The following is a 26577-nucleotide window of genomic DNA, read 5'->3' on the forward strand; positions in this document are numbered from 1 at the left end:
CTGTTTCCAATTCCCTATCCTCCTGAAATTTAAAAATCCATTTCTAGATGCCCAGTCAGCCCCCAAACTCTTCTGAGAATCTGCCCAGATTATTGCTCAGATTGCACTAGTATACCTGAAACCTGTTACACAGACATGAATAGGCAGAACCTTTATTAAAATATATATATATAGAGAGAGAGAGATAGAGAGAGAGAGAGAGAGATTTTGGCATAGATTAGTGCTCATAGGGAAGAGAGGATCAAATCTCAAACTAGATGGGCAGTGGGAGCTTCTGTTACAAAAATCCTTTCAATGACCCCTTCAGCTTGGTTGGACAAGACCCCCTGAGCCACTGCTCTGCTAGGCTCTGATAACCCAGCTGGTCCGTGGTCTTACTGTGACCACACGGGCAAATGCGTGATCCACTGTAACTGGCTACTTTAAACTGCATTAAAGACACCTCCAAAGTATCTTACATACAAAAGCCTGTCCTCCATGGCTTTTTCTGCCTCTGCAGGAACAGTTTCTATTGACTATTTAGAAGTGTCTTATCTCTGTATAATTTCATCAATTCTGCAGCAGGAACCCCCTGGGAGAGTGTTTGGAAGGAAGGTACAGATTCTCTACCACAGATATTGATCACCACATTTAAGGACACAAATCAGTCTATTCACAACATATCCAAAGAAGTTTTGTATTTACTTGGATTTTTTTTTTCAGAAATCTTAATTAAATTTATATAAATAAAACATTTGTCAAAACATCATCAGAATGTATCTGTAGAAACCAAAATATTTCTGCATTACAGGCTGCACCACTAAATGCAGCAGTTACCCACAGAGCACAAGAGAAACTTTCTCCTATTGCCAATTTCATTTTATACTACCTCCTATTTTTTTTCTCTTTTTAAGAACTTGTATCCTCTTTGTCATTGACGAAAAAAACAACATCCTCAAAATAAAAGCCCTGCAAAACAACACCACTGTTAATAATTAGCAAAATCACAAATTCTTACTTGTAGGGTTTTCCTCTTCTTCAACGATTGGTAAAATGTTCGTTTAAAAGCAAACAAGCAAAACATCCACCAAACCAACCGAAACAAACCCAAATCAGGGATGAATGGTAGGAAAAAAAAAAAAAAAAAAAGTTTTAATATAAACAAACAAAAAAAATCCTGAGTAAAAGTTTCTAAAATACTGAAGTATCTTAGCAGCTTCATTCCATTTTCAAAACACACAAAGGAGAAGTACTAACCTAGAACTCTCAGTGAATTTAGAGAAGCATATTTAGAAAGACATGTACAAACTCCTGTACTTACGCTCCACACTAACTAGCTGCAGATCACCTCATTCTAGAAGTCATAGATCTGCGTTAATATTTTGCTTAGGGAGAGCTAATGCACAATGACACAGCAACTGGATGGTTTTTAGTTTGCAGACTGCTTGCAGTCAGTTGCAGGAGATGAGGACTGCGTGCACAGAAGCAGACACACTTCATACATTTTGGGAACAGTCACCCCTAAGGCTGAAGTCAGTAGATTTCATGACTCTGAACTGGGATGCGGTTTCACAGATGGTTTATGCTAATCCAGGTCCATGCTGCTGGTGAAAGGGATGGTTCAAAGCCTCCCCCTTGGTATGTTCCCCCCTTTTCACTCTGGTCAGCGCTACCTGTGTGCAGCCAGGTGGTGGGCTAGACCAAACCATAATACCCACATTGCTTAAGTTAATGATCTAGTGGGCTTTGGGACACAACTGTGAAAGAGGCATAAAACACGCTGCTTTTATTTTTTTTTTTCTTTTTTTATTGAACAGCACTTCTGCTTTTCAGATACCAGAAAATTACAAAGGAAATAGACAGGAAAGTTTGTCCTTTACCTCAGCAATCAAACTGAGCAGTTGCAAAAAAATCCATACTTTCAAGTACTATGAAAACTGCCAGCATATCATGATTAAACTGTTGTATAGTTAATTGCCCTTAAGAGACTGCAAAGGCTGTTTTAGAGGGGGTTGCTGCTCTCACTGACAGATTTTAGCAACCTGCCAGAGACAAGCCTCTGTGTCTTTTGCAACTTTTTTGTCACCTGTGTGTTAAGTATTGCAATAATTGCCCCTCTGTTTTGCCTGTTCTAAATTTGTATACATAGTTATTTTAAGACAAAAAGAGCGACTGGGTCAGATGGACCTTCCTGGTAGAAAGAGGCCACTGAGCCTCCTACAAGTGCTGAAAGAGAGCAAATGCAGGGAGAAGAATGATAATGAAATTTAGAAAACGCTGGGAGAACAGGGTGCAAAAAGCCTAGTGTTAGAGTGAACTTCTTGGTCTCCCAGAGGGAGCTGTGTAGGACCTGCTACAATTCAAAGTTGGCTAAAATTCAGCCTGGTAACACAAATTTTTCTGCAAGGACACTGAGGCTGGGGAAAAAGATGGTTATCAAGCTTTTACTGTCCTTTTCTGCCTAACCTGGCTTGTCTAGACAGCTCTGCCTGCTAGTTTTGGGCCCCATCACAGTTATCTCCTTCCTGTATGACCAGGCACCTGTCAGTTTTAAGTGGTGAACCTTTGTCCCTGCACACCCTGTCGGAGTACATCAGGTATAAGGAAGAAGCAGAAGAACAAATCCAAAACCAGAGCAAAATAGAAAGATGAAGAGTGAAAGGTATATGGATCTGTGCAATCTAGGAAATACAGTAGACAAATGGAAGAAATTAAAGCAAGAGCTTTGTCTCCTTATGCAGTCATGTAGAAATACACTAAAGAAAACTGTCTTGTTTTCTTAATATAACCTTTTAGATACTCAGAAGCAGTTTAGCAGTCTACAGATAGATTAAGGAAGTTGAAACCAATTACCAGTTTAGCCTATAAAATTTGAAAATATTGCTCTCCTAGGAAGAATTATTTTTGAAAGTGAAGACTTTCATCTGAGAAAACCAGGAGAGGAAGAAACTTGAGGAAGAAACTTGTGAAACCTTTTCAAAAAATCTGAAATCCAGTCCAAGTCCTGTTGAATTAGAGAACTTACAAAATAATAATCAGAGGTGAAACAGCAGTGGCATCAAAAAACAAGACCTGATAAAAAGAGTACTTGGAGACCTTAACTAAAATTAATACAATTATTAAACAAGTAGAAGACCTTAATTAAAATTAATAATATTATTAAACAGTAATTAATTAACAAAAGAAGGCAGTATCACAAAAAGTAGAATAAAAACAGATGGCCAGAAACTGATGGCCCTGATTAGTAAACATTGGAGCTAATGGAAAAGGAAAAAGGAAAACAAAGCTGAAGGCTAAAAAGAGATATCTGCAAAATACTACTGGAAGGAGTTGATATAAAATACCATGAAGGGTTACTCAAAATCTTGACAAGGAAGTAAACCCTGAGCAGTAATCTATGCTTGGATAGGGTCATTATACTTGAAATGAAAACATTTTGCAGAAGCCTGCAGTCAAAGAGCAGAAACTACCTAAAAAGAAACAAAATATGCACTGTATGCACAGTGAACATAGAACAAAATTCCTTTAGGGGAATTTTCAAGAGAAAGTCACATTCAGAACATGTGTTTATCTCCTTGAATATGAAAAAGCTTTATGACGTACAATTCAGACATTGATACATAAGTTAACATGGTCTCCTGTATTTCATTAAATGTTTTTGATCAGGAAAAAAAAAAGAGTCATATCGAACATAGATAGAAGTCAGATTGTGCAGTGGGGGGAAACACACTCACTGTGAGTGAACATGAGCTAGTTGCAAAACAAAATCTTTAAAAAGTGGTATTCATTGTTTCAGGAAACAGTTTCTCTCAGGTTGAAAACATGACAGACTCTACAGCTCATTGAAAGAAATGTTTTGGAAGAAAAGAAGCAGGTAATTGAAAAGCAACTAAAAAGAATGCAAAACTACAGAAAGGCACGGAAATTGCTCGCAAACAGGCAAAGAACAGGAAGACAAAATTTTTAAAAAGGGGAACAATAAAAAAGAAAAAGTGGCACAGACTAGAGCAGAAAGTGATACTATGTGTGTGAATACACTCAAAGGCAATTTAGATCAATGATCACAAGAGTCCTTTATGTGTTCAATGTGAGTAGGTGAAAGCTCAAGGCTATTCTCCTTGCTTTCCAGGAGATGGTATCTCAAAATGCAAGTCTGTAGCATGGAAGATCGCACATAACATCGGTATGTATCAGAGCTGGTACCTTGGCTGGGGTGAGAACAGATAGTGGACTACAACTTGACTATTATGCATTTAAAAGTTATGCTAATTAATGTGATTTTAAGTGTACTTTAAAATTCAAGATTCAGCTACATACATTCTACAAGCCTGTAGTATCAGTGTGACAAAGCTCACACTTCTGTTTGGCTCCATGAAATTGGCATCCTCAAAATGAGAATATTGAGTAACTTCTCAATATTGAATAATTATTCAATAGAAGGGACACTGCTTGATTATATAATAGCTTATACAGTATTTTTAGAAATGTTATGGCCACAAAAAGGGCTGGGAAAAAGTATTATTGATAGTTGGCCACCTGAGCTAGCTTTTGCAGACATGAGAGAGTATGCATGTGGTACTATTCAGAAGACTTAAAGCTTAAATGGCAGGAAAGACTAAATCTTTTCATATTGTTCCTGCCTTCTGCACAGAAAAGCAAAATCACTCTCAGCTTCTTCCAGAAAAAAACAAACAAACAAAACAAAACAAAAAAAAGTGGGAAAAGAAAAGGACATTTGGAATTCAAGTTCTGACACAGAGGAGACAGGGGAGGAGATGCTGCAGGAAGCAGCCAGGAGAGAGCTAAACCCCTGAGGTACCCTGGATGCTGCAAGACAGGACGAGCTCACAGGCCGTCTGCCACGTCATGACAGGAGGCTCGGAGCATCAGACCTGGCTCACTTTTCTTTTCACTGCCTTGAGACATGGTGTCCTGTGTGCCTAACCCCATATGCTGAAGGTCAGGCAGTCCCACTCTGCCTCCCTCCACCTTCTGCTTCTGCCTGCTCCCTGCTTTCCCTCACCAGTAGAAACTGGGATTTCTCCAGGGAGGCAGGTCAGCACAGTCATCTGGCCAAAAACAAAACAAAACAAAATGAACAAACAAACAAAACCCAACAAACACCAGGAATCACAAATCCGTTGACTAAAATGTCAATCACCCATTCCAATGGCTGAGATTTTTTAACAGGCTCTGCACAGGCCTAAATTCTTTCCTCACTAAAATCTCGCATTGGGTTATTTCATGGACAAAATTTGCCCTGGCACAAGAAAATGTGAGCTGTAATAAATAACTGGTGTGTATGTTTTGGAGAAGTTGCAAATAAACATACTAATTCACTGATTTTTAGAAGCTGGTTTATCCAAGCACTGGTCACCTAAGCAACCTAATTACGCTATGCATGCAATCTGCTTCCATTGAACGTTCAATATTGATTATTTTATGTGCCCATGACATGGAGACATAGACTACATCTGGTGTCTGAATCTGTGCTATTTCTTTCTAAGATAAATGAGGTTTACTTTTATTCCATGCAACAGAGTAAAAACCTGTAACTCTGATTTACCATTGTGATCTTGTTTACTTTCTTCCCAATGGCTATGTACAAAGTATAAATGAAACCCATCATCTTTTTTTCTTTTCTTTTTTTTTTTTTTTTCCTGCTAGGAAAAATGTAATTTGGCTGAAGCTAAATGTTTTGTGAAAATGAATCCATTTCAATTAAACATTTGCTGGGATGAATTCTTACACACAGAAGGCTTGGATGGAGAGCTAGGAAAGGACAGGTTGTGGAAAGAATCTCTCAGATCTGAAATAACAATTGCTTGAATCAGAATGTGCAAAAATTAATAAAACCTCTCTGCTCCAAAAGAGGCAAAGCAAAGAATCTAGTTCAGTCATCCTCACTCCAACCTTTAAATGCTCAGTAGTAGACAGTCTGAAGCCTTTCTTCCTCTGTGAAAACCTAGTCTCCCATTCATTTTACTGTAAAATGAAATAGGCTTCAAACCTTCAATGTTTCGTAAAATGGATTTGCTTCTCTATTTTAATTATAACAGTGCCTTACTTAAAGAGTTGGCCAGCCTTTTGTCACCACACAACCAATGTCTTATTTGAGAAAATCCTGCCTACCGTATGCCAATTGTAAAGACGTAGCCCGCACTAAACCTCCTTCACGTCAGACAACAAAAGAAATGAGTACAATGCACACTTACGTTCCTGCTTGCAGTGGCTTCCCCAGTATTTTATTTAATTGAAGAAATGACCATTCAAAGAATAATGTTGAACTTCTTAGATGACAGAAGGAGGCTCAGGAAGGATAGTTAGGATAACAAATTAATTGAATGGGACAGATATATTTTCCAGTGAGCTAACATATGTGTATATATACATATATATATGCATATTTTCCTTTAAAATGTAAGGGTCCAGTTCAGTACTGCTTAAACTGTGCTGTTTAGACATAGTCACCAGGTGAGACTTTTGTCTGATTGGCAGCAGTCCATTGCTGGTATGACCATGGCTAAAGTACCATACTGCCTCAAGCTAGGACCCCCAACCTAGAAATGTCAATATAGCCAATAACTTCTATTAGGTCTTGCTCTGTAAATTCTAGTTCTTAACTTAATTATGATTTTAAAGTAGAATCTAAACCACTACTTTCCCTAACTCAGTCTTTTGAAGCATTTTTCAAAAAAGTAAATTTTTGGTTGCGTTTTCTTTTTATGAAAACTACTGCATTAACCTAATGGCTGTAATATTTGTGTTAGTCAAAGGATCTACTAAAATGTTCAAATGTTCCATACAATAATTTCTGTAATAGCATATCTTAAAATATATATATATATATAAATAAATAATTTCACTTCTTTTTGAAGGTCATAGCTAGCACTGCTAGGCAAATGGTCTAGTCTAATATGAGTGCTAGGAAGAGGGACTGAGGAAAAAAAAAAAAAAAAAGAACCATCTACAAGAATGCTTGTTAAAATGCAAAAAAAAAAAAATGATCGTGCTCTTTCACTGGAGGCATTTTGTAACAGACTTTTGCATTTGACTTTCACTGCTAGGCCACACAAACTACGAATTCGTAGCATAACTAATTACCTGATTGATCACATAGTACACAAAACACTAAAACCCACGTGGCTGCGCACTTGAAATGGCAGAGGATGCAGCACGTGTAATTCCTCATTGTGCCTGTTCAGTGTGCTGTAGCCCAAACAATCGGTGCACTCCACGCTGTTCACTCTGTTTCAGTTACCTGCATGTCTCAAACACACTCACACACATCAACGGGTATGTATAGAGATACGCTTGCACAGTTCCTCAAACGATGCATAAAAGGTGCTGCTTAAATTTTTGCTTCTCGGGGAAAAAACGTAAAAAAGAAAATAAAAAAAAAAGAAAAAAAAAAAAGACAAATAACAACAAAATTCATCGAAGAGGCACGTAAATACCCCTGAACCGCACCTCTCCCGTAACCCTGTACGCTCAGCGGAGCGGCACGCCTCGCCAGTCCCGGGGCGGGAGCACCGCCCCCCGCCTCCTCCCAACCCGCCCGCCCCTGCGGCGCTCGCCCTCCTGCTCCTCCCCTTCCCGTACCCAGCCGCTCGTCCGCACCCACCGCCTGGGCGAAGCTGCCGGCACACCCGCTGTTTCCAACAGCCCACTCATCTGTGACCTCCCCGTTTATCCTAAAGTGGTGAGTTTTAGTGAAATATGTAACTTGTGTGAGACCGATGTGTACTCAGTGTGTTCTCAACATGGGTTTCACTTTTTTTTTTCTCCATCACGTTGGTGTTCCTGAACAGTGTTTCCCATTTCTGGATGCTCCCCTGTGATGCAAAGCGGCAGTCACCGGGTAAGGTATTTGCTGCTGCATCCTGATGGAAGGAGTAGACCTGCTAGCAAAAGTCACAGTTGTATCTCTGGAGAATAGGTGAGGAGAGTCATGCACAAAGTACAAATAAAACATCATAACGGGTTCAAACCTCACCCAAGACCAATATAGTTTAGCACTCAGTCTCAGGATTGGCCAAAGGAAGGTATCCAGAGGACACAAAGATGAAAGAATTGCACAGCAATACCCACCCAAAACATCACAGAATGCATGCAGATTACAAATGTGTTGTTTGCCTCTCCACCTCATTTGTTCGAAACGAGGTATCTGTTGACCAATTTTGTGTCCCCATCAAACCAAAGAAGATGACAAGCAATCAAATTTACTCATCTTCTCCCAGACATTCATCAGCCTGCAGGTCTCTGCTATATTCTGGCAGCTCTTTCATGGTATGTTTTCCAGAAGAAAAAAAACAAACAAACTGTTTTTTCACACCATCTGTTGGAGTTCCACAAGTCATCAGGAGTCTAAACATGACCTTTAATGGTAACACTCTAATGAGCTTCATACTTCCCAAAAGTGGGTCAAAGCTCCTCAATACTTTCCTGGAGGAATCCTAAGCTTCAGCCAATATAAATCACACAAATATGTTGATAAGAAATACACTAGATGCAAGTTTCTCAGTTTTTCAGGAAAAAAATCCAAACTTGTTGAACAGTCATTGAGCAGCACAATCATGTCTTCGGAGAGAGAAGTTATCTAAGTCCTCTAAATAATCACATCTACTTGGTAAAATTGGAAAACTTGAAAGAAAAAAGAATGGAAATTTAATTAAAAGCAACATCTTGGCAATTATTAATAGAGGTTGAATTTCCAAGATGCATATAAGTCTATTCCAGTCAACAGTATGTTATAAAAAATGACTGAAGAAGTCAAAATATTGCTATAAGATGTCTGATATTCCTAATGTTGTGGAAGTAGTAAGCAAATGATTAAACCTAGTTTCTCAAAGGTATATAGACTGCCAACATTTTTTTTTCTGATATCAGTAAGATTTAGGCATCTAAATATGTTTACAGATAATTTTATAAGATTTCTTTAATATTAAAAAAAAAATATGAAATAAGCCCTCAATTAGTATTGAGAGATCTCAGAGGCTCTCTTACCTGCTATTTAGCAATGCTCTTTCATTTCACTATAAACAGAAAGATACAGTGATCTTACACAATAGTTTATTTTACCTTTGAGATATAAAAAACCTTTTGCTTGACAGCATTACAGAGCCATCAAGAGATATAAATGATTGACAAAGATATCAATGTTTTTTTCTGTCTCTAGTGGGTGATAACAGGGCATCAAAATGGGAGTGAAATGGCATGATAATGGAAATTAAATGCCTGCCGGAGCAGTTTTAGGGGACATTGTTATTCACCCTATGTACGTATAAAAAAGGAACATGCTGACTTTCCTAAACTTGTTAACCACAATGTGCTAGTGTATATAAAGTAAGAAAATCATGCTCAGAATTATCCTCTCTGTGACCAAATAGACCACCTCTTTAGGGCCTTCTGTCCCTGTTAGCTCTAGTTTAGGCTACTGAAGTAATGCAATTCAAGACCACATCTTTAGGATGCCAAGGCAGTAGAATTCCAACCAAGCACACCTCCATGTGTGTCCCTTCTGGATACGGATGTACCAGGCATCTGGTCACTCCATTTGCAACCTGCTCCAGAACAAACACAAACTGCATTGAAATACTAGAGTATGATTTCGTGAGACACAATATTCACCATGCTGTAATACTAAAAATCCTTGAAGAGTTGATATTAAAATACCTAAATATTCTAACTAATGCATAAGAATTTCTGGCTAAATAATATTATATTTTGTATTATTATATTTTATATAAAATTGTTTATGCTTTATAATATTTATACAGCATAGATGAGTTATTTAAAAACATGGATATCTCATTACTTTGAACTGATGAACACCTTGATCACAAACCTGTCACAAAAGGGCTTTGGAAAGGAAGAGAGTGGTAGCAGCATGCAGCTGTAACTCCCTAGTATTAAATTATGTCCAGGGTCAGAAAAATCATCATTTAATGCCTATTTGTCTCAGGTATGCAAAACATAAAAAATGCAGCCAGCAATAACCGTAATAAAATGCACAAAAACTTAAATTACTATAAATTAGAACTTTAGATACATGTTATCCAAGTGACTGCTCAGGGAGTAACAACTCTCAACATTATTCCTAAGCAATATACAGTTTAAGTACTGACTCAAGTTATCTGGTTCTTACCTACTATAATGTACAAAAATCTGTTGTGAAGGTTCCATACCCAAATTCTTCACAGGCACCTACTAGGCTAAAAGTCTCTCACTCTCTCTCTCAAGAGATTACTGAACTCATGATGTATGACAAAAAAGGTATGGATTTCTCTCTAAGCTTCTCTTCAAACCATGGGTTGTCAATCACTGAAAGAAAAACGGAGGTAGGGAAGGGGGGAGGTGGAGGGAAGGCGAAAAAAGATGCGCATTCACACACATGAAGGAGCTGTAAGGCATTATTTTTGATGGTTACATAAGACACTGCTTTCTGAAATCAAATCCCCAAATTCACTCTCCTCCTTTTCATCTGTCTTTCATTTATGTACTGTTTGTCATATTCTTGTTTTCCCATTTGGTGGCAGTTGTGTTCATCTGATGAAGCCTACAAAACTTTCAGCTTTGTATCCTTTGGTTTCTTAGCAGATTTACTCTCAATTTCTTAATAGTTTTTCTCAAAAGTTGCCTCTCAGGTGAGGTGTTTCTACTTTGCAGTTGTAAGGCAGGTATTACTGCTACTCACTGTGTTGCTTGTCCCTTTCTAAACCCCATCTTTATAGCTTTTTAGATTACAGTAATAGGCATACACTATACAGAATAATATTCACAAATGACTCCATTGTTCAGTATGCCACATCCCATACGTTTACTTAAGGCAATAAATCCAATCGCATTACTTCAGCTATGGTAGATTTATACCTCCTTCCTATCAGTCAATGCATTGACTTTAAAATTTTGTTCTGAGTTTTTCATTACCTGTCTGAAATGTCCCTTTCATGCCTATCAAAATTGGTCTCCATTTATACATACCCTCAGTCCTTACTTTCTCATGATAAATCTCAAATTCATCAGCCCCCTTGCCAGGTCTCTCATCCATGGGTAGCAGAGCATTCAACTGTTATGCCCCTGAGCTGTGGAATTCCCTGAACGGAAGTCTCATCTCCAAATCCCCTGAGCTTTTCTAATCCCTCTTTGATTCACACTTATTAAAAATTACTTTTAATATTTGATCCACTAGTGACACACGCTGTAGGCTTCACTGACATAAAAATACTTCTATTTTCTTTACAGAGGATGCATTGACAATTTCAAAACTAAAAGTGCATTTTTATTAGCTTTCCATACGGATTGCAAGACTTGCCTTTCTGTTTTTCGTTTCTGGAGTTGTCAGCTCAGCTGCTTAGGCTGTGGTGTTCAGAACCCAACTCTGACAAAAAAGGAAATAATTCCAGTTGTTACTAGTAACATATCTGAGTAGGCGCACCATAAAAGTGTCCTGATTTTTAGCAGAGGCACTTTACAAAACATTAGCTAATTAAAACTCGATATCCTTGTGTCCTAATTGGGCATTGTGCTCAACCACACCAAAGCACTAGGAAAGGGACTCAGGTGTTCCAGTGCCCAAACCCCACAGTGGGACAGGGTCTCTGTCAGCAGTGGGTATGTCTGTGTCTTTCCCTCTCACACTCAGTCTGCATTCTATCATTTGTGGAACAACAGGTCTTATATTACAGGAGCCCATGCAATAGTTGAGTACCCTGAGGTGAAGCATAAGCTAGAAGTACACTAGGACTGTAACTCCTGAGGGCAGGTGTAATCTTGACTCAGGATCTGAATCGAAGTGACCTAAGCTTTCACCTCACCCCTTCAGGGTGAAGTGATAGACTTGAAAACTCAGCACACAGAAGAGCTGAAAATAAATAATATTTTTACTTTTGTTCATTGTTTGTTTGTATTTTTAAATCCTTTCAGGTATGACTGATCCCACATATAAATATATATACACAATCACAAACTTGAGATAAACTGGTGCCATAGCAGATAAAGCTAAAACCCTATTTAAGAATCACTTGGAGAAGGCAGTTAGTAGGATGTTGTTTGATAGTTTGGGTAAAGCCAGTGGGGATTGAGGACAAAGGTTGATATCAGAGGGTGATAGTGTAAAAAATTTCATAGCAGGTGCAGCTCAGAAGAGCATATTTGTGGGAAGTGCCTGTGAGAGGGGGATTTATTTCTTATTCATGTGAAAGAGCTGTACTTCCAATTATTTCTATTCCCTGAGTTTAATAGAAGTCCTTAGTAAACTGAGAGTTTCAATGACTTCTCAAGCCTTACACATCCTACTGAAACCTGTGTAACAGGGCACTTCTCAGCTCCAGCTACTCTCTAAGCACACACTTGGGAGCCCTTCCCTGGCGTCCCATGGCCAGGCCATGGGAAGTATTGCCAAGTGGTGCTAGATGCTGAAGAGCTCTGGGACAAGAGAAAATCCAGACAGAATGAAACAGCAAATAATGATGATTTCTCCTTTACATTTACATCGACCACCACTTCAGTTAAACAGTTTGTAACACAGCACGACAGGGTACATGTATTTATCTTTACTGATCGAGTTCCAGGTCAGCCTTTCAGTGTTTTGTCCTGAGATTAATATCAGATTGCCAACTCAACCTATGGCAATACATTTACTTCCATAAATTATTAGTGCATTTAATTTGCTTTAGTGCTCTGGAACTTCTTGATTGTTCTATGGTTTCTTTAAGATCAGCATTAATAGTTCAGAGAGTTTCTCAGTAAACTCTCTTAATACTCTTGGGTGCAAGTTATCTGGCCCTGTAAATTCAAAAACTGTTTAGCTCTGACAGTTACTGTTTAACAATGTCCCAATTTATTGATCAAATAGAAAGTAGTCCTTATCACTGTCAGATATGAGTATATCAAGCTGCTTTTTTCCAAGTCAGAACAGAAATATTTATTGGGTTCTTTTGCCTTTTCTGCACTGTGTTTTACAGCTTTACCATCCTTGTCTAATATCAGCAGTGCATCACTGCTAGCCTGCTATGTTTGCAACACTGCAAGAATTTCCTCCTCTTCATCCCACATTGTTATGTTCTCTTTAACTTTTCCACACATAACCATAATTCTCAATTACCAATGTACACTCTTCCATCAGCTTCCCAGCTTTCCAAATGTTTTACAGTAGTTACAATGAGGAACATTGTTCCCTTTCAACTGATGAAGCTTTCTTACACCATTTTGGAAATGTAACTTTCTTTTGCAACTTTGCAAAACAAAAAAGTTCAACCTTAGCTACAGTTGTTCACACTACAGTTCTGAAGCAAGACGCTTACTGGTTGGAGTCATAGCCTCTTTGTACTTAAAGAACTAAACTATATATTTGTTTGTTTGTTTGTTTTCATTCAGTAATTGATTTTTACTTTAACTCACATGATCATGGATAATATTGCAAGCTGAGACTGAGTGCTCATCCAAACACTTTTTTCTGCCAAAATGGTTTATCTATGGGAATTTTTTTTTTTATATTAAATGTAAAAATTTTAGGGAAAAAGACTGTCTTTGGTTGAGTATTTTTAGTTAGCAAAATTAAATGGCTTTATTATATTAATTTATTACAAAAATGACTAACATTCAAATACATGAACTCCTTTTTTTCTTTAGCAAGAATGAAGGATGTTAGTAATTATTTCTTTTCTTTTTCTTTGTTCTTTTTTTCTTTATTGACCCCACACACCCAACAACCAAAAAAAAAAAAAAAAATCTAACAGAGGGGTTTTTTATCTTGCTGGGGAAAAAAAAAGATAAAGATCTGAGAGTTCCCTGTGTCTGCTCTGGAAACATCATCAGGAAAGAGAAGTACAGCCTGAAGAGAGAGGTACCTGGGCTGTTCCTGCCCCAGCTGCAGCAGCTCTCCCACCGAGCACCTGGATGTGCAACTGATGGGAATTGTGTGCTTTTAGCTTTCTGGGGCTATTTGGTCACACCTCACTTTAACTAGGTTTCGGACAATGCCGGCAAGCACAGCTGGCTAGAGGCAGAAGTCAGTTTTTCTGAGACCAGACAGGATGTTAATCAAAGTGAGGCTCCCTCATGCTGTGCTGATTTTTCCACTGCCTCCCCTTCAGTCTACACCTTGCTGCTTCGTTTTGTTTTGCTTTTCACTAAGCTTACTCCTTTCTGCCTAAACTGTTGTTTTTATTTAAAACGTATGGTGAAGAGCTGCCTCTATCCTGTCTATCACATATAACAAAGTTAGGTCATGTTCTTATTTTCTTCTCAGCACCTGTCATGTAAAAGTCAATTAGAAGTGATACTATAGAAGGTAAAGGAGGTAACAAAACTATCTATCTCCTTTTTTTTTTTTTTTTTTTTTTGTGGGAGACAGAAAAACATAGCTCAGGCTTACATCACTCTTCACAAAGGCCTGTTGAAGAGAGTCCTTTACGCCTTGAGGTGGAACACCTGCTTTAAACTGGTGATTGCAAGGTGTCATCAGAAGACAACTAACTTCTTACTATGGCCTTCTTAATTTCCTACTTGCTGCATCAGGGAATGCAAGAGTGAATACTCCTGATGCTGAGTACCCCAGAGGAAGCATGCCACCCCACAGGGTGCTGAATGTCCAACATGCAAATTATGGTGTTTCAAGGATCTAGCTGCTTATGCCAGAGACAGTGGGCAAGAGACAACAACATTTAGGGCTTTGAAGTTACAGTTTATAAAAAGAAGGAGGGAAAGTGTCCGTTTAGTTTGTTTCTGGATGGAGAAGCTTCTCCAACCATGACAGGCAGCTCAGCAGTACATACACAAGTGGCTGTTTAAAAATTTAACAAGTAGGCAGTGAAGGCTGCTATAATAGGTTGATCAAAGGCAAGAGTCAATGTCTTGACAGTGAGTGAGTGATAATAGCTACAATAGGGTTGGACTCTAAAGGACCTGGAAGGCAAAAGCAGTTATTTCTGATGCAGCATAGAAAAAGGAAAGATGCAAGAGAGGGATAATGAAAGAAAGTGATCTTTTCAGCGCTATCTTCCACGGCTACAGGCAGAGCAGAACGCCATTTGTCAAGGCCAGAGTGAGGGATGTTGCTGTAGCTGAGACAGAGGAAAGGCTGAATGAGCTGGATATAAAATCTGTTGTACGGAAATCTTTTCAGAAGTGCTAAAGAAAGAGAGTCTGTGAGGTTGAGATGTTGTCCAGAAGCCTCTCTAGTCAAAGTGAGCAGACTGTGGGCATGGCTGATGGGTACAGGTGAGGGCAGCAGGTGGGAGATCTTCTAGCCATACTGAGCTTGCCTGATGGGCACCAGTCTGAATGCAGGTGCCAAATGTGGGGAGAGATGTGAGACTGAGGAAAATGTGTTACTCATTAAATGAGAGAAAGAGGGAACTAATTAATGTTTGCAGAAAGGTTACCTAAACAGGAAGAGCCAGTCAAGAGACGTAAGAGCTTTTGGTAACCTGCTGAAGAAAGCAGGAAGGGGGGAGGAGGGTTAGATCTCTTGTTGGTTGATTTAACCCTGACTACTGAAAGCCCCGTCACTTCAATTACTTCATTCCTCTGGCTGATCCCCCACCTGCTACAAAGAACTGCAAAGGAACAGTCATCTCAGGGTGGGGAGCACCAGTCTTCTTATGCCAGCCTTAAGTGGGGCTGCTGGAGCAGGAGAGAAACAAAATCCTGCCAGTAAAAAGTCCATCACCTGTACTCGTTTGTCACAAGCAATCACCATAGCTTAGCAAAAACAACCTGCAGATTGGAGACAATCTGCAAATCTTATCTGAAAAATAAACCATTGCCTTTTCTTTTCAATGCACCATTTTAATTTTTCTAATATTCTGTTTAATCATTCTGAAATATTCCTCTTCCTTTTAGCTATACAACACATAGCACAGTGGAAGTACTCTGTGGTTACAGACTAATTCTAAAACCAATTTAAATCAATGTGAATGTAATTTACCATGTACATGCCTCTAACATCCCCTTGTCAGTTGTACCCTTTGTGACAATGAGGGAAGTATTTCACTCTAGTTCCCTTTTTTTCCATGTGTTACTATTTTAAAATAACATCATTATCCTCTAAATATGTATTACAAGTACTTATGATTCTTATAGAAAACTAATCCACTTACATTTCTAAGATGCATCCTGTGAGCATGCTAATCTTAACCTTGCTTAAGTTTTTGGGTCTAGAAGTTCTTGCTTGGAATTATTGCAAAACAATAATAGTGTCAAGAGCGAGGATGAGAAGAATAATTCTGTTTATGCATTAAAAGAAAGAGTCAGAAGAACATTTATTGAGAACAGATGCAAGAAAGCCAGCAAAAGTATGAATCCCAGGACAAGTTGGGATGACAGCATCAGAGGCAATTAGAGCTTAGGAAATATAACTTTGACTAGGAAACAAAAACAAAAGGCTTGGAAATCATTAGGAAAAGTAGACTACCATGGATTTAAGATAAATTTTAGAAAATCTGGAATGGAAACACGGTTGATATGCTCCAGGTGGAGGCAAATGGGACAACAGCATTTACTTAGGGAAAGAAGAAATTAATTGAAGGAGAGTGAGGACGAAATACTGATGAAGGAATCAAGAATGGTTTCAAAAAGTCCCAGCCAACCAACCAAAAAACAGCAGAGAACAAACCAGAAACATCAATATGTACAGTGGAGAGGAGATAATCCTGCAGGAGAAGTAAAGATAAATTGGGAAAATTAGTTTTGTCAGTGTTTCCATGGAATAAATTTGCAAGAATCTTTGCAGAGGCAGACGAAATGAGAGAGGAGAAAACAACTTTTGAGATGCTACCTGTGAACCACCATCTGACCACCACACTAGAAATGTTAGAAAAGAAATAGAAATGTGAGAAAACCATTTTAAATTGGAAGAGGAGCATTACCTGTGGTTGCTATAGGACCAGACAATGCTTTATTATTTGAATAATTTCACTGTCAGTTTCCCTGAAAATATTATCAAATTTAACCCCCAAATTACCACACACAGAAAGAAATAGCAAGTTGTAAAAGAGAATCTGAATTGAAATTGATGTTCCACTCTTCTGCACAGAAACATGGCATGAACCTAGGACACAATTTCCCAAATCCAGGTGCTGCTTCATTTCATATTTTCCACCCATTTTTACCTGCATTAAACCTGCAGTTAAAGTCAGCTTGAAGATAGAAGCACTATGTTTATCTCTCATCCCAAATTTATACAATATTCTTCAAAAGGAAATCCTCAAACCCTGAACTATCTACCTTAGATTTTGCTGCCTCTTCCGTCCCTCAGGAAGAAGGCGGAATGCCAGGTCCTGTTGGATAACAAGGAGGTTGGAATAGGACTTATTTTCATAGAAGTAGTTACTTCTTATCAAATACTGGCAGTCTGATGTCTTTCTTATATTATGTCTGTCATCATCCAAGAGTATTTCACAAGTGCATTAAAGTGACTGTTATTTCCCAAGTCTCTAGCAATATTGTTTGTTCATAAAAAGATGATGTTGCTGAGGAAAAGAGAATAAAGAGATAAGTTTAAAATTGAATAACTGGGAAAACCCTATACTATCCCTTCAAATAACTTAGAGTACTTTCTGAGGTAAGACCAAAGCCAAATGCCTGTGTCAGTGTGCTCATAGTCGTTAAATCAGAAATTAAATTGCACATAGTCCATAGCACTTGAATGAAAAAAAGGTTATCCAAACATCTAAGACTGATGTGTATAAAAGCTCCCCAGTGCTACAAAAATCCATTTTTTTGGAGGCCCAAACTGTAAAGTGACTAACGTTGTATGATCAGTCTCAATGACAAATGAACTGAATCCTGCACAGGATCTCAGTAACATTATTCTTGTGAGTGAAGCAAAACTTCTTGGGAAAGGCATAAGTCATACTAGCAATTGGTAAACTATCACAGTTACATTCAATTCACCAATTACACTGTTAAAAAAGTCATAACTGGTAAAATTTAACAATAAAATCCTGATTCAAGATATATAGTCATATTTTTAGTGTATCAGAAGGAAGTATCAGATTTTATATATTCTGAGGTTTTTGTTTGGTTTTTTTTTTTTTTTTTAATGTGAACTCTACACACAGAAGACAACAATTAGAAAACAATGGGCCAAATTTATCCCTTCTTATGTCTTCACTGAAGCCTATGAGATGCACAAAAGGTCAGTGAAGTTTCCTACAATTGAAAAGAGCACTCCACATATATCTGTTTCCAATACTGGAGCCAGCTTGAAGAACTGTTGCTGTAGTTGGAGGTTTTGTCTTGACCAGCTGTCAAAAACAAGTAGAAAGTTACAAGCATTATTTCACATAAGGCCATATACACTACTGGAAGGAGGGCAAAATTACTTTCTTTCTCTTTAGGCTAGATTTCAAACAGCAAAACCAAGAAAAATCCCCACAAATGCCCTCTCTATTTAGTCTCACTTGGATGATCTACGTATCTTATGCAGAAAATGAAAAAGATCGTTCTTTCTTTTTATGAAACAACTTTGATTTAAATTAAATCATCATTAGGGTGCAGCATTTCAGTTAAGTTAAAAGTAGTTTAGTTAAGACAGGAAAAGCTTTTCCTTGGATATTGGTAGAAGAACAGTGTTTCAGTAGCAGGCACCATTACTGAAAAGGAATGTACATAAATTAAATGGGACAGTTGTCTCATGAGCCCTTGCATTCAATCAGTCATAAACTGTCAGGTCATTCTTTTCCCTAGCATTTCCAAGAACTGTTACAGAGTAGAGCTGCATGGGATGGGGATGCAGAGTTTCTTACCTTTGCTTTGAATTGTTAGTTTCTAACACAGCAGGTTCTAATGGAAAACATCAAATGAGAATTTCATAGAGAAATGGCTCATGTCCAAGATGACCTGTGACCAGAGCTCACTACATTGCTTAGATCCAGGATCTAAACATTTTTTTTTCCACCACGTTCAGAGCAGAAAACTGAACATGCACATCTCAAATGTAGACTCTAACCAGCAGATCTGTATACACCAGGGGAAAACAGAAGATGAGGAAAAAAAATATATATATTCTCAATCTGCTGCAGCCTCTCTCTACTCAGCATACCATGACAGCACCTCTAAAAGCAAAACTCACTTCCTGTTTTAGGTATAAGTGCTCATAAGCACGATAAATAGTAGTGACTCTGACCTTTTGATCACAGGTCACCACAAATTACATGCCAGTAAACTTCCTCTTCTGTAGTGCATAACAGTATGCCCTTCTTCAAACTTTTCAAATGTTTTTCAGAAGTTGCCAGCCAGAAACAAAACCAGAGGAAAGATCAGTATGCTTTTTTAACTAGGAACATTGCACTGCTCCTTGCTAGGCACATACTTAAAAACAGAGAGCTGATTCTTTTGCTCAAGCAGCACATGGCATGCAGAAGTATGTTCTGTGCATTTAATTAATGTCAAGTGTCTGGCAACAAAGTTTTCCACTAGGTACAGATCATTGATATGACTTGCAGGCAAGCACATATAAAGACAGCATCAGTCCAAGTGTGCTGCTACAAAGGTTTAGGATTGTATCTTCGGATATTGCTGAAAACAGCAGACGAATGGTGCTGAAGTAATAGCACATGTGCCACAAAGGCACCCCAAAGTCAGTTTTAGGTGGACAACAAGCTCCAAAACAGACTTTATTCTGGCCAGGAAAATGCAGCCAATAAACCGACTAGAAACAGGGTTTATACAATTGGTTAGAACTCCAAGAACATAACATAAAGATTCAGATATTAGTTGAAGAGATTATTGAGGTGCAGCAAAATGGGAACAATGAGGATCCACAGTGTGCATGCACACATAAGAAACAAACCAGAGCCCTCTGACTCCAGGGTAAACTATCACTCGTCCAGTTAGGCAAGGACTTACACTCGCCTGGGTTAGGCAAAGACTTACACTTGCCTGGTTTAGGCAAGGACCTATTCAAGGATATATCCAGTAAATTATCACTAACCCAAACAAATAGGTGAGAAGCTCCCAATCCTGGGAAGTTTCCTTAGACAGTGTCCCAATCTAAGGGACACTGGCTCAGCAGACCCACTGCTCTGAGAAGACCACACAAAGGGAATCACCAGACAAAGGGAATCTTCAGCAGGAACCCCGGTTTATAATCTGATCAGATCTGGCTGTGGGCATTCCAGAAGCTTCTCAGCTTCTCTGGCCCCTCCTCTGTTAACGACTCTGTCAACCGACTCTGGGTCCCACAAAAGAGGCATTAACTGCCCCATTGAAGGCTCCAGTTCTCAGAGAGGGATGTGCAACTGCCACAACATGACTAAATAGGTCATCCAATTTGAATACACAGGCTATGCCGCCCAGAGTCATTTGTATAAAGCGTAGGAAGCATTTCCTGCAAACCAGTTTTCCAAACATACCTGTGGTCCAGGATGAAATAAACAAAACAAATCATAGTGCACACTTGAAAAAGCATGGAGAAATGCTACAATTAACGTGTTTAAACAGAAAGGGACATTCTGTGTGATTTACACAAAGTTTCAAAAATTGAAGATCCCAATAATTAAATGTTACAGAGGTGTAAGGGCACAACTTTCACAGAATTTTTTCCAGCTTCCGTTGCCTTCTCCTCCAGAGAAGATTCTGATGGTTACACCAAGAAAAAGAGTAGGTTTTTTGTTATGCTGAAAAAAGTGGTAGGTGAAATCAAGAACAACAAGAAACAGCTATTTCCAGTTCTAGCACCAAGAGTACTAGTGCAATCCTGCTGTCCTTTGCCCATATATTCAGAGAAAACCCCTTGATCACATGAAGCCATCTTCAGCTTTAGTGCGGGCAGCTGAAAACAAGTAAAGAAATCCAGGACATTTAAGGAGCTAAGAGTAGATTACAGAGATGTTACAGAAACTTTTGAGCCCATCTCTTAGTATCAAGCAATAATAATATTTCTTCATATCTGAGTGATTGTGCTTCCCTGCATAACTAGTGGTACAATAAAGAACTGGCAGCCAACACGGGGTAGAGCAGAGAAATGCCTCCAAAGTTCATGTTCACACACAGGAGAAGAGAAAAAGCTTGAGTCACACACACTGGATCCAGGAATTTAAGTCTATGCTTGTTCATCAAACAATTTGAATAATGCTACTATTGACATGTAGATTGCTTCTTGAAAAAGAGCTGCAAAATCTATTTTTTTCTTCTTTTCACACCACTAGAAGTGGAAGAACAATTTCATATCTGATTTTCTATTGAATTCTTTTCTTAGTTTAGTTACAATAGGCAAAAAAAAAATGAAGTACTGAATTATCCAACTTTTCATCACTTTCATAAGAAAAAGCCTGTTTCTTGAGCTATCTCAGCCCATCCTCTTTTCTGAATAAATACTGGCTTCTTTTGAGCTCTTTTATTCCTCTTGTTTCTTTCTCTTATCACGAACAAGAGCCTGACAACAAACTTGTAAGAAAACCAGCATTTTCACAAAAAATACAGAAGGAAAATAGCACATTTCTCTATAAGAATGTACTGAAAAATGCTGTTTACATGTATACAGAACAATATGATTAATAGAAGAGAACATACATGAGATTTTAAACTTCTCTACTAATAAAGATGAGTACCCTGTTTTGTTTTCACATGAACACATGCGTCCTGAAAATTACATCTTTAAAATATGTCTATAAATTTCCATCAGGAGCTGAAGAACCTACCCTTTGTCATTTCTGGGGAAGAAACTCTACCTGAAAGAAATAAACAAAAAAACATTGACAATAAAATTATTGTTGGAAAGTTGATATCCTTCTAGCTATTTCAGCAAGTTACCTGAAGAGATGAGGACTTGTTTGCATTAAATATAACATCTTTTGTCCAAACTACTTGAAAGAACCTTATGTTAGAAGTCCATACATGTTATACAACATCCAAACTACAGAAGTAGAATAGAAGGGAAAGGAATAAAATGCCTTATAAATAATCAAGAAGTTCAAGGACACATCTTTGAAACACTGGAAACTTTAAATAGAAAACATTGTTTACTTATCTAAGAATCTGCTAGTCTATAATTGTCAAAATATTGTTTCTTATATTATTTGCAAATATAAAAGCAAGAGCTGTAGCTGACAGTTTTTGCAGGAAGCTAGAAGAGTTACTGAAGTTTAAATGGCCTTAAGCTCCATCTGGTATTTTGGAAAATCCTTTATTTGATATGTTTTTTTCATACTAGCTAATCAAACTACCTGGTTTCAAGGTTTAGCTAATTATTATAATAGTTATGTACTTATTTTTGTGCAGCTCAGGTCGCTTTGGCAGTTGTTGAAATTAGACCAACATCCCTTACTTGAAAAGTCTGAAATAATAAAACCAAACTCTACCAAGCATGAACCTCAGTGTCAAGCTATGAACTTATACTTGTTGAAAGTGAAAACAATTGGGAGCACTACTTGAACTACTGAGGGCAATAGGGGAAGGAAAAAAAACCCTAGAGAAAATGAGAATAAAATCATAATGGACCCCATAAGGCACAGATTAAAATTATTTTAAATTCTTCTTCACTGATGGTCCATCACCATCAAGAAGGTTTCTGTGCTGGATAACCCATGTGATTTCCCACGCATGGCTGCGGGGACATCTTGCAGTTCTGTCATGTTACCCCCATGCTGGTGGGCATCACCCTGCTCAAGCAGCCCGGCATAGAGATCCTGCCCGCACACCAGAGCTGCAGGCAAGGCAAGAGGCAGAACTTGTCATCCTTCGTGCCTGCCATGCATGCTGTTTGGCCACCTGAGCAGAACTGGTAGCCACAGAGCTCCTTGCACAGCATTTCGATGTAAATCACAGGCTCTATCCCCTTCTCTGGAGGCAATTTTTGACAATGGGCAGAGGAACATGGTATCCGCAGAAGTCCTGCCTTTGTGTAAAGATTGGTCACAAGTGTAAGGGTAGAGGGACTGACAGAGGAAATAAGTACATTTTGTTGCCATAAGGAAAAAGGCTTTAGAGAGTGAGAAGAAATTACCAAGTTTCTTACATTCTTAAGCAGTATAATACATTTTTGTCCACTCTCAGCAATCAGTTCATTATTTCAGCTCCAGTGTTACCTGCCATGTTATTCAAGTACCATACAGTAAATTTGTGCACTAGCTAGCTTCCATCCTTTCTACTGTTCATATTTCCTAAGGAGACGGCACAGTTCTTACACGAAGAGGCACTTAATTTACAGCCCTGCCATGGGCTCCTTGTGTGACCAGAGACAAGGCACTTAACCTTCTGTGCTTTGGTTTCCCCTTCTCTAAAAAAGAAAGAGTAACAAAGCATTACTTACCTTTTATTCATTTTGTCTGTTTAGACTATGCTTTTTTAGGGTGGAGGTTATCTTCACTGAGCTACAGCACTGCAGTATTTATCAGTATAGACGTATCAGTTGCTTGTGTAAAATAGTTCCGAATTTTTATTTTCATAGATGAACTGAAGTTCATCACTGTCTGAGTGAGTGCAAAACATTCAAATGCTTTTTTGGAAAGCAAGTAAATTGCTTCACACTGCCTATGCTTCCAGATACTCTGCTGTCAGCCTCTTAGAGCAGCATTTAAGCAGTGCATTGCCTGGATTCCTGATTTCTGACAGCTGAGAATCTTACAGCCGCAGAGGGGATTAGGGACTGCCTTGTCTCTGAATTCCCCAGCTTTCTTGTTCTGCACATCGTGAATGTGATTTTAATGTAGACTTGCCACTGTTATGGTGTTGCTTGATACAGCGGTGGTAATATGCAGAGTAGCTGTAAGAAATACAATATTTCTTGTTTCAGCCCAGAATGTGTGACAATTCGGGGGCTTAAACTGTTAGACTGCTAACACTTTAATGCAGCCAGCGACTTTTGTATTACAAAGAAGGAAAAAGTGTGTGTACTGGTTGGCTAAGATTCCTAGCTCCCTATTAACACACTCCTCGGTTCAAGCACACACCTCCCACCTTCAGCATGAGAATTGTGACTCTTTTTGAGTCTGGGGGGAATGGACACATTAGTTCATATTGAGACTTAGTATGGAAAAGGGTAGAATTGCCCAATAACCTTGAGGCAAAGGAAAAGCATTTGTCTTTTGTTTGCTGTCAACCGTGCAGTCAGCTTTACTTAAGGTGCCATAGACCATGTGGTTTTGTTCTTCCTTATGTGAGACAACGCCTCTGCCCAAAATAGTGTAGAACAATTGCACCTGGCCTTGAAACCCACTTTACAGAATTTAGCAAGGCTGATTCACCCTTCCTAGTAAATTTATACTGAGATCATGTGGAATACAGGGGGAGAAAGTGAGTATGTGGAGCTGTGATGAAGGAATATGTCTCGTGATAGTTTACAGGTTTGCCTGCAAGTGGGGGTTCATTATCTGAAAAGATAAGCTGAAAAAAAAGCAAACTTTTTGTAAGATGAGAGCATGCACACGTTCACAGATTAAATATTTCCATGAAAAAAATCTCTTAGTTTTGGAGAGGATGTTATCGTTAAGTCCTGCCCCATGAGGGCATCCTGGTAGCTAGCAACTCCCTCCTTAACAGAGAATGGTTCCTTTTCCATATTATTAACAGGAAAATTAACGAGCCTGCACTTTTCTTCTCAATTCAAACAGCAGTGTTAATGCTATGTTCCTTCAGGCATAATTCCTAACCCACTCCTGTGGTCCAGAACCGCCAAAACCACAACCAAAATCATTTGCTATCAAAACAAAACAAGGAAAGCAACAAGGAGAAGGCAAAAATGTATTTCTAAATATTTGATCATAACAAATTAGCCGAAGAAAACTGTCAAGGCTAGAAGAAGCAGATAAAGGCTTTTCATTTAGTAAACAACTGTAGATGCTAAAGTGTAATTATCACAAAAGCAAACTTTATTAAGGGGATAACTGTGAGACTGTTAAAGGTCTCTACATTTTTAATCTGACAGGCTGAGAGTTCTTTGGAGAAAATAATTTTTAATAAAACCACAGATGCAGGAGGTTCTTTTCAGCCACACTTCTCCACTGTGCCTCTTGTAGCAGGCTTAAAAAGCAAATTAAACTTATTTGTTTGCAGTAGTGACCACATGTGGAAGATGTTCAGTATTCATTGGCAAAATAATATAATCAGGTTTTAGAAGCAGCCATACAGTTTCTGCCTACATTTCCCCTCAAGACTCATTTTATTAGATGTATCTTTAATATTGTAAACAAATTTATTGCTGTATTTTAAAGAGAGCTCCTAATTGGCTTTATTACTCAATCACCAAAAAAAATTCCTAGCCAGGTTCCTCTTAGCTTTTGTCCCCCGCATAGATACAAAGCTCTACTGAAAACAATGGAGGGGCTCAAACAAATTTCAAGGATCAGAACTACAGATTGCAAAAGGACAAAAATAAGACTGATAAAAAAATTAAAAATGCTTGTTTGTTTTAAGCTTACTGAATAAAAAAAAATCCAAATGCAACCTTTTAGGACTAGGAGAAGGTTTTGAGTAACCAGAAGGAATCTGTACCTCCACTTGCTTACTTCCCATGGGAGTAATTCTGTAAATCCCTGCTATGCATGTCAAAGTCCAGTCAGCTTTTTGATGGTCTAGAAGGTCTTTTGAGAAAGACTTGGAATTGTTTCATCAGTTTAGCCTGTTCATTTGGGAACAGGCAGTTTGATGCTCTGAACATCTGCACTCGTTTCTTGCTTTTTCAGTCCCCCAAAGGACCAGAAGTTCTTTGAACCAAGAAATCAGTGATGTTGCCTGTGCAGTTTATTTAAAGACAAACCTGCTCTTGGTGAGTGACCTCTAGCTCAGCAGCAAATGTTTGATTAATAAATCTGATGACATTGCTTCACATTTCTTACTTGATTCTACTGCTTTTTTTCAGACAAAGCTTCCACTGAAGTTAAATGGAGTTATGCTCTGGTAAAGATGGTTGCTCTTAATTTAGCACCTGTTCCTTTGTCTGTGGATTAGTGGTTTGTTTTTGGTATTGTAATCACCTTTTCTTATATGATTAAAGAGCCACCATCGTCTTAAGTTTCAGGGCCATAACGTCCTATTGATTTTTAAGCAAACTCCCCATTGATTTCAGTAGGAAGGTCTACCTTTAAAAGAAAAAAAAAAAATCAATGGTATATTATGGCCCTTAGAAGGTAAACAGGCGAGGAAAAAATATTTGAAGATGTTTCAGGTGTTACAAAGGGATTTTGTTTCAAAACGTGAAGAAATAAGACTACTGCATTGTCTGAACTTTCTTATTGATTTCCAGGCACAAACAATGTATAAAGAACAAATATACAATGTTCATATCTGTCTGAGGGGAAGATAATAAAGCCTACTGAAATTATGGTGCTAACCATGGCCGCTGCACAACCATAACAGCTGTTTGATGGTGAGCTTTGCAAGGACGGAGTGATTGTACTTTTCTCCAGATCAGTTATTTCACAGCTAGACTCGATAGACTTGGACAGAGAAAATATCTTTCTTCTAACCCATAATCACTGTGATTTTTTGTCTTTTAAACAGAAATAAATTGCTATTAGCACACAAAATTTAGGTCTAGAATACAGTTTCATAACAAAATCGGAAAAAACAAACAAACAAAGAACACCAACAAAAAAACAAACAAACAAACAAGCAAAACCAACCCAACCCACAACCTAAAAAATATAGGTAAAA

This window comes from Patagioenas fasciata, chromosome 1, assembly GCF_037038585.1.
Source record: "Patagioenas fasciata isolate bPatFas1 chromosome 1, bPatFas1.hap1, whole genome shotgun sequence".
Classification (NCBI taxonomy): domain Eukaryota; kingdom Metazoa; phylum Chordata; class Aves; order Columbiformes; family Columbidae; genus Patagioenas; species Patagioenas fasciata.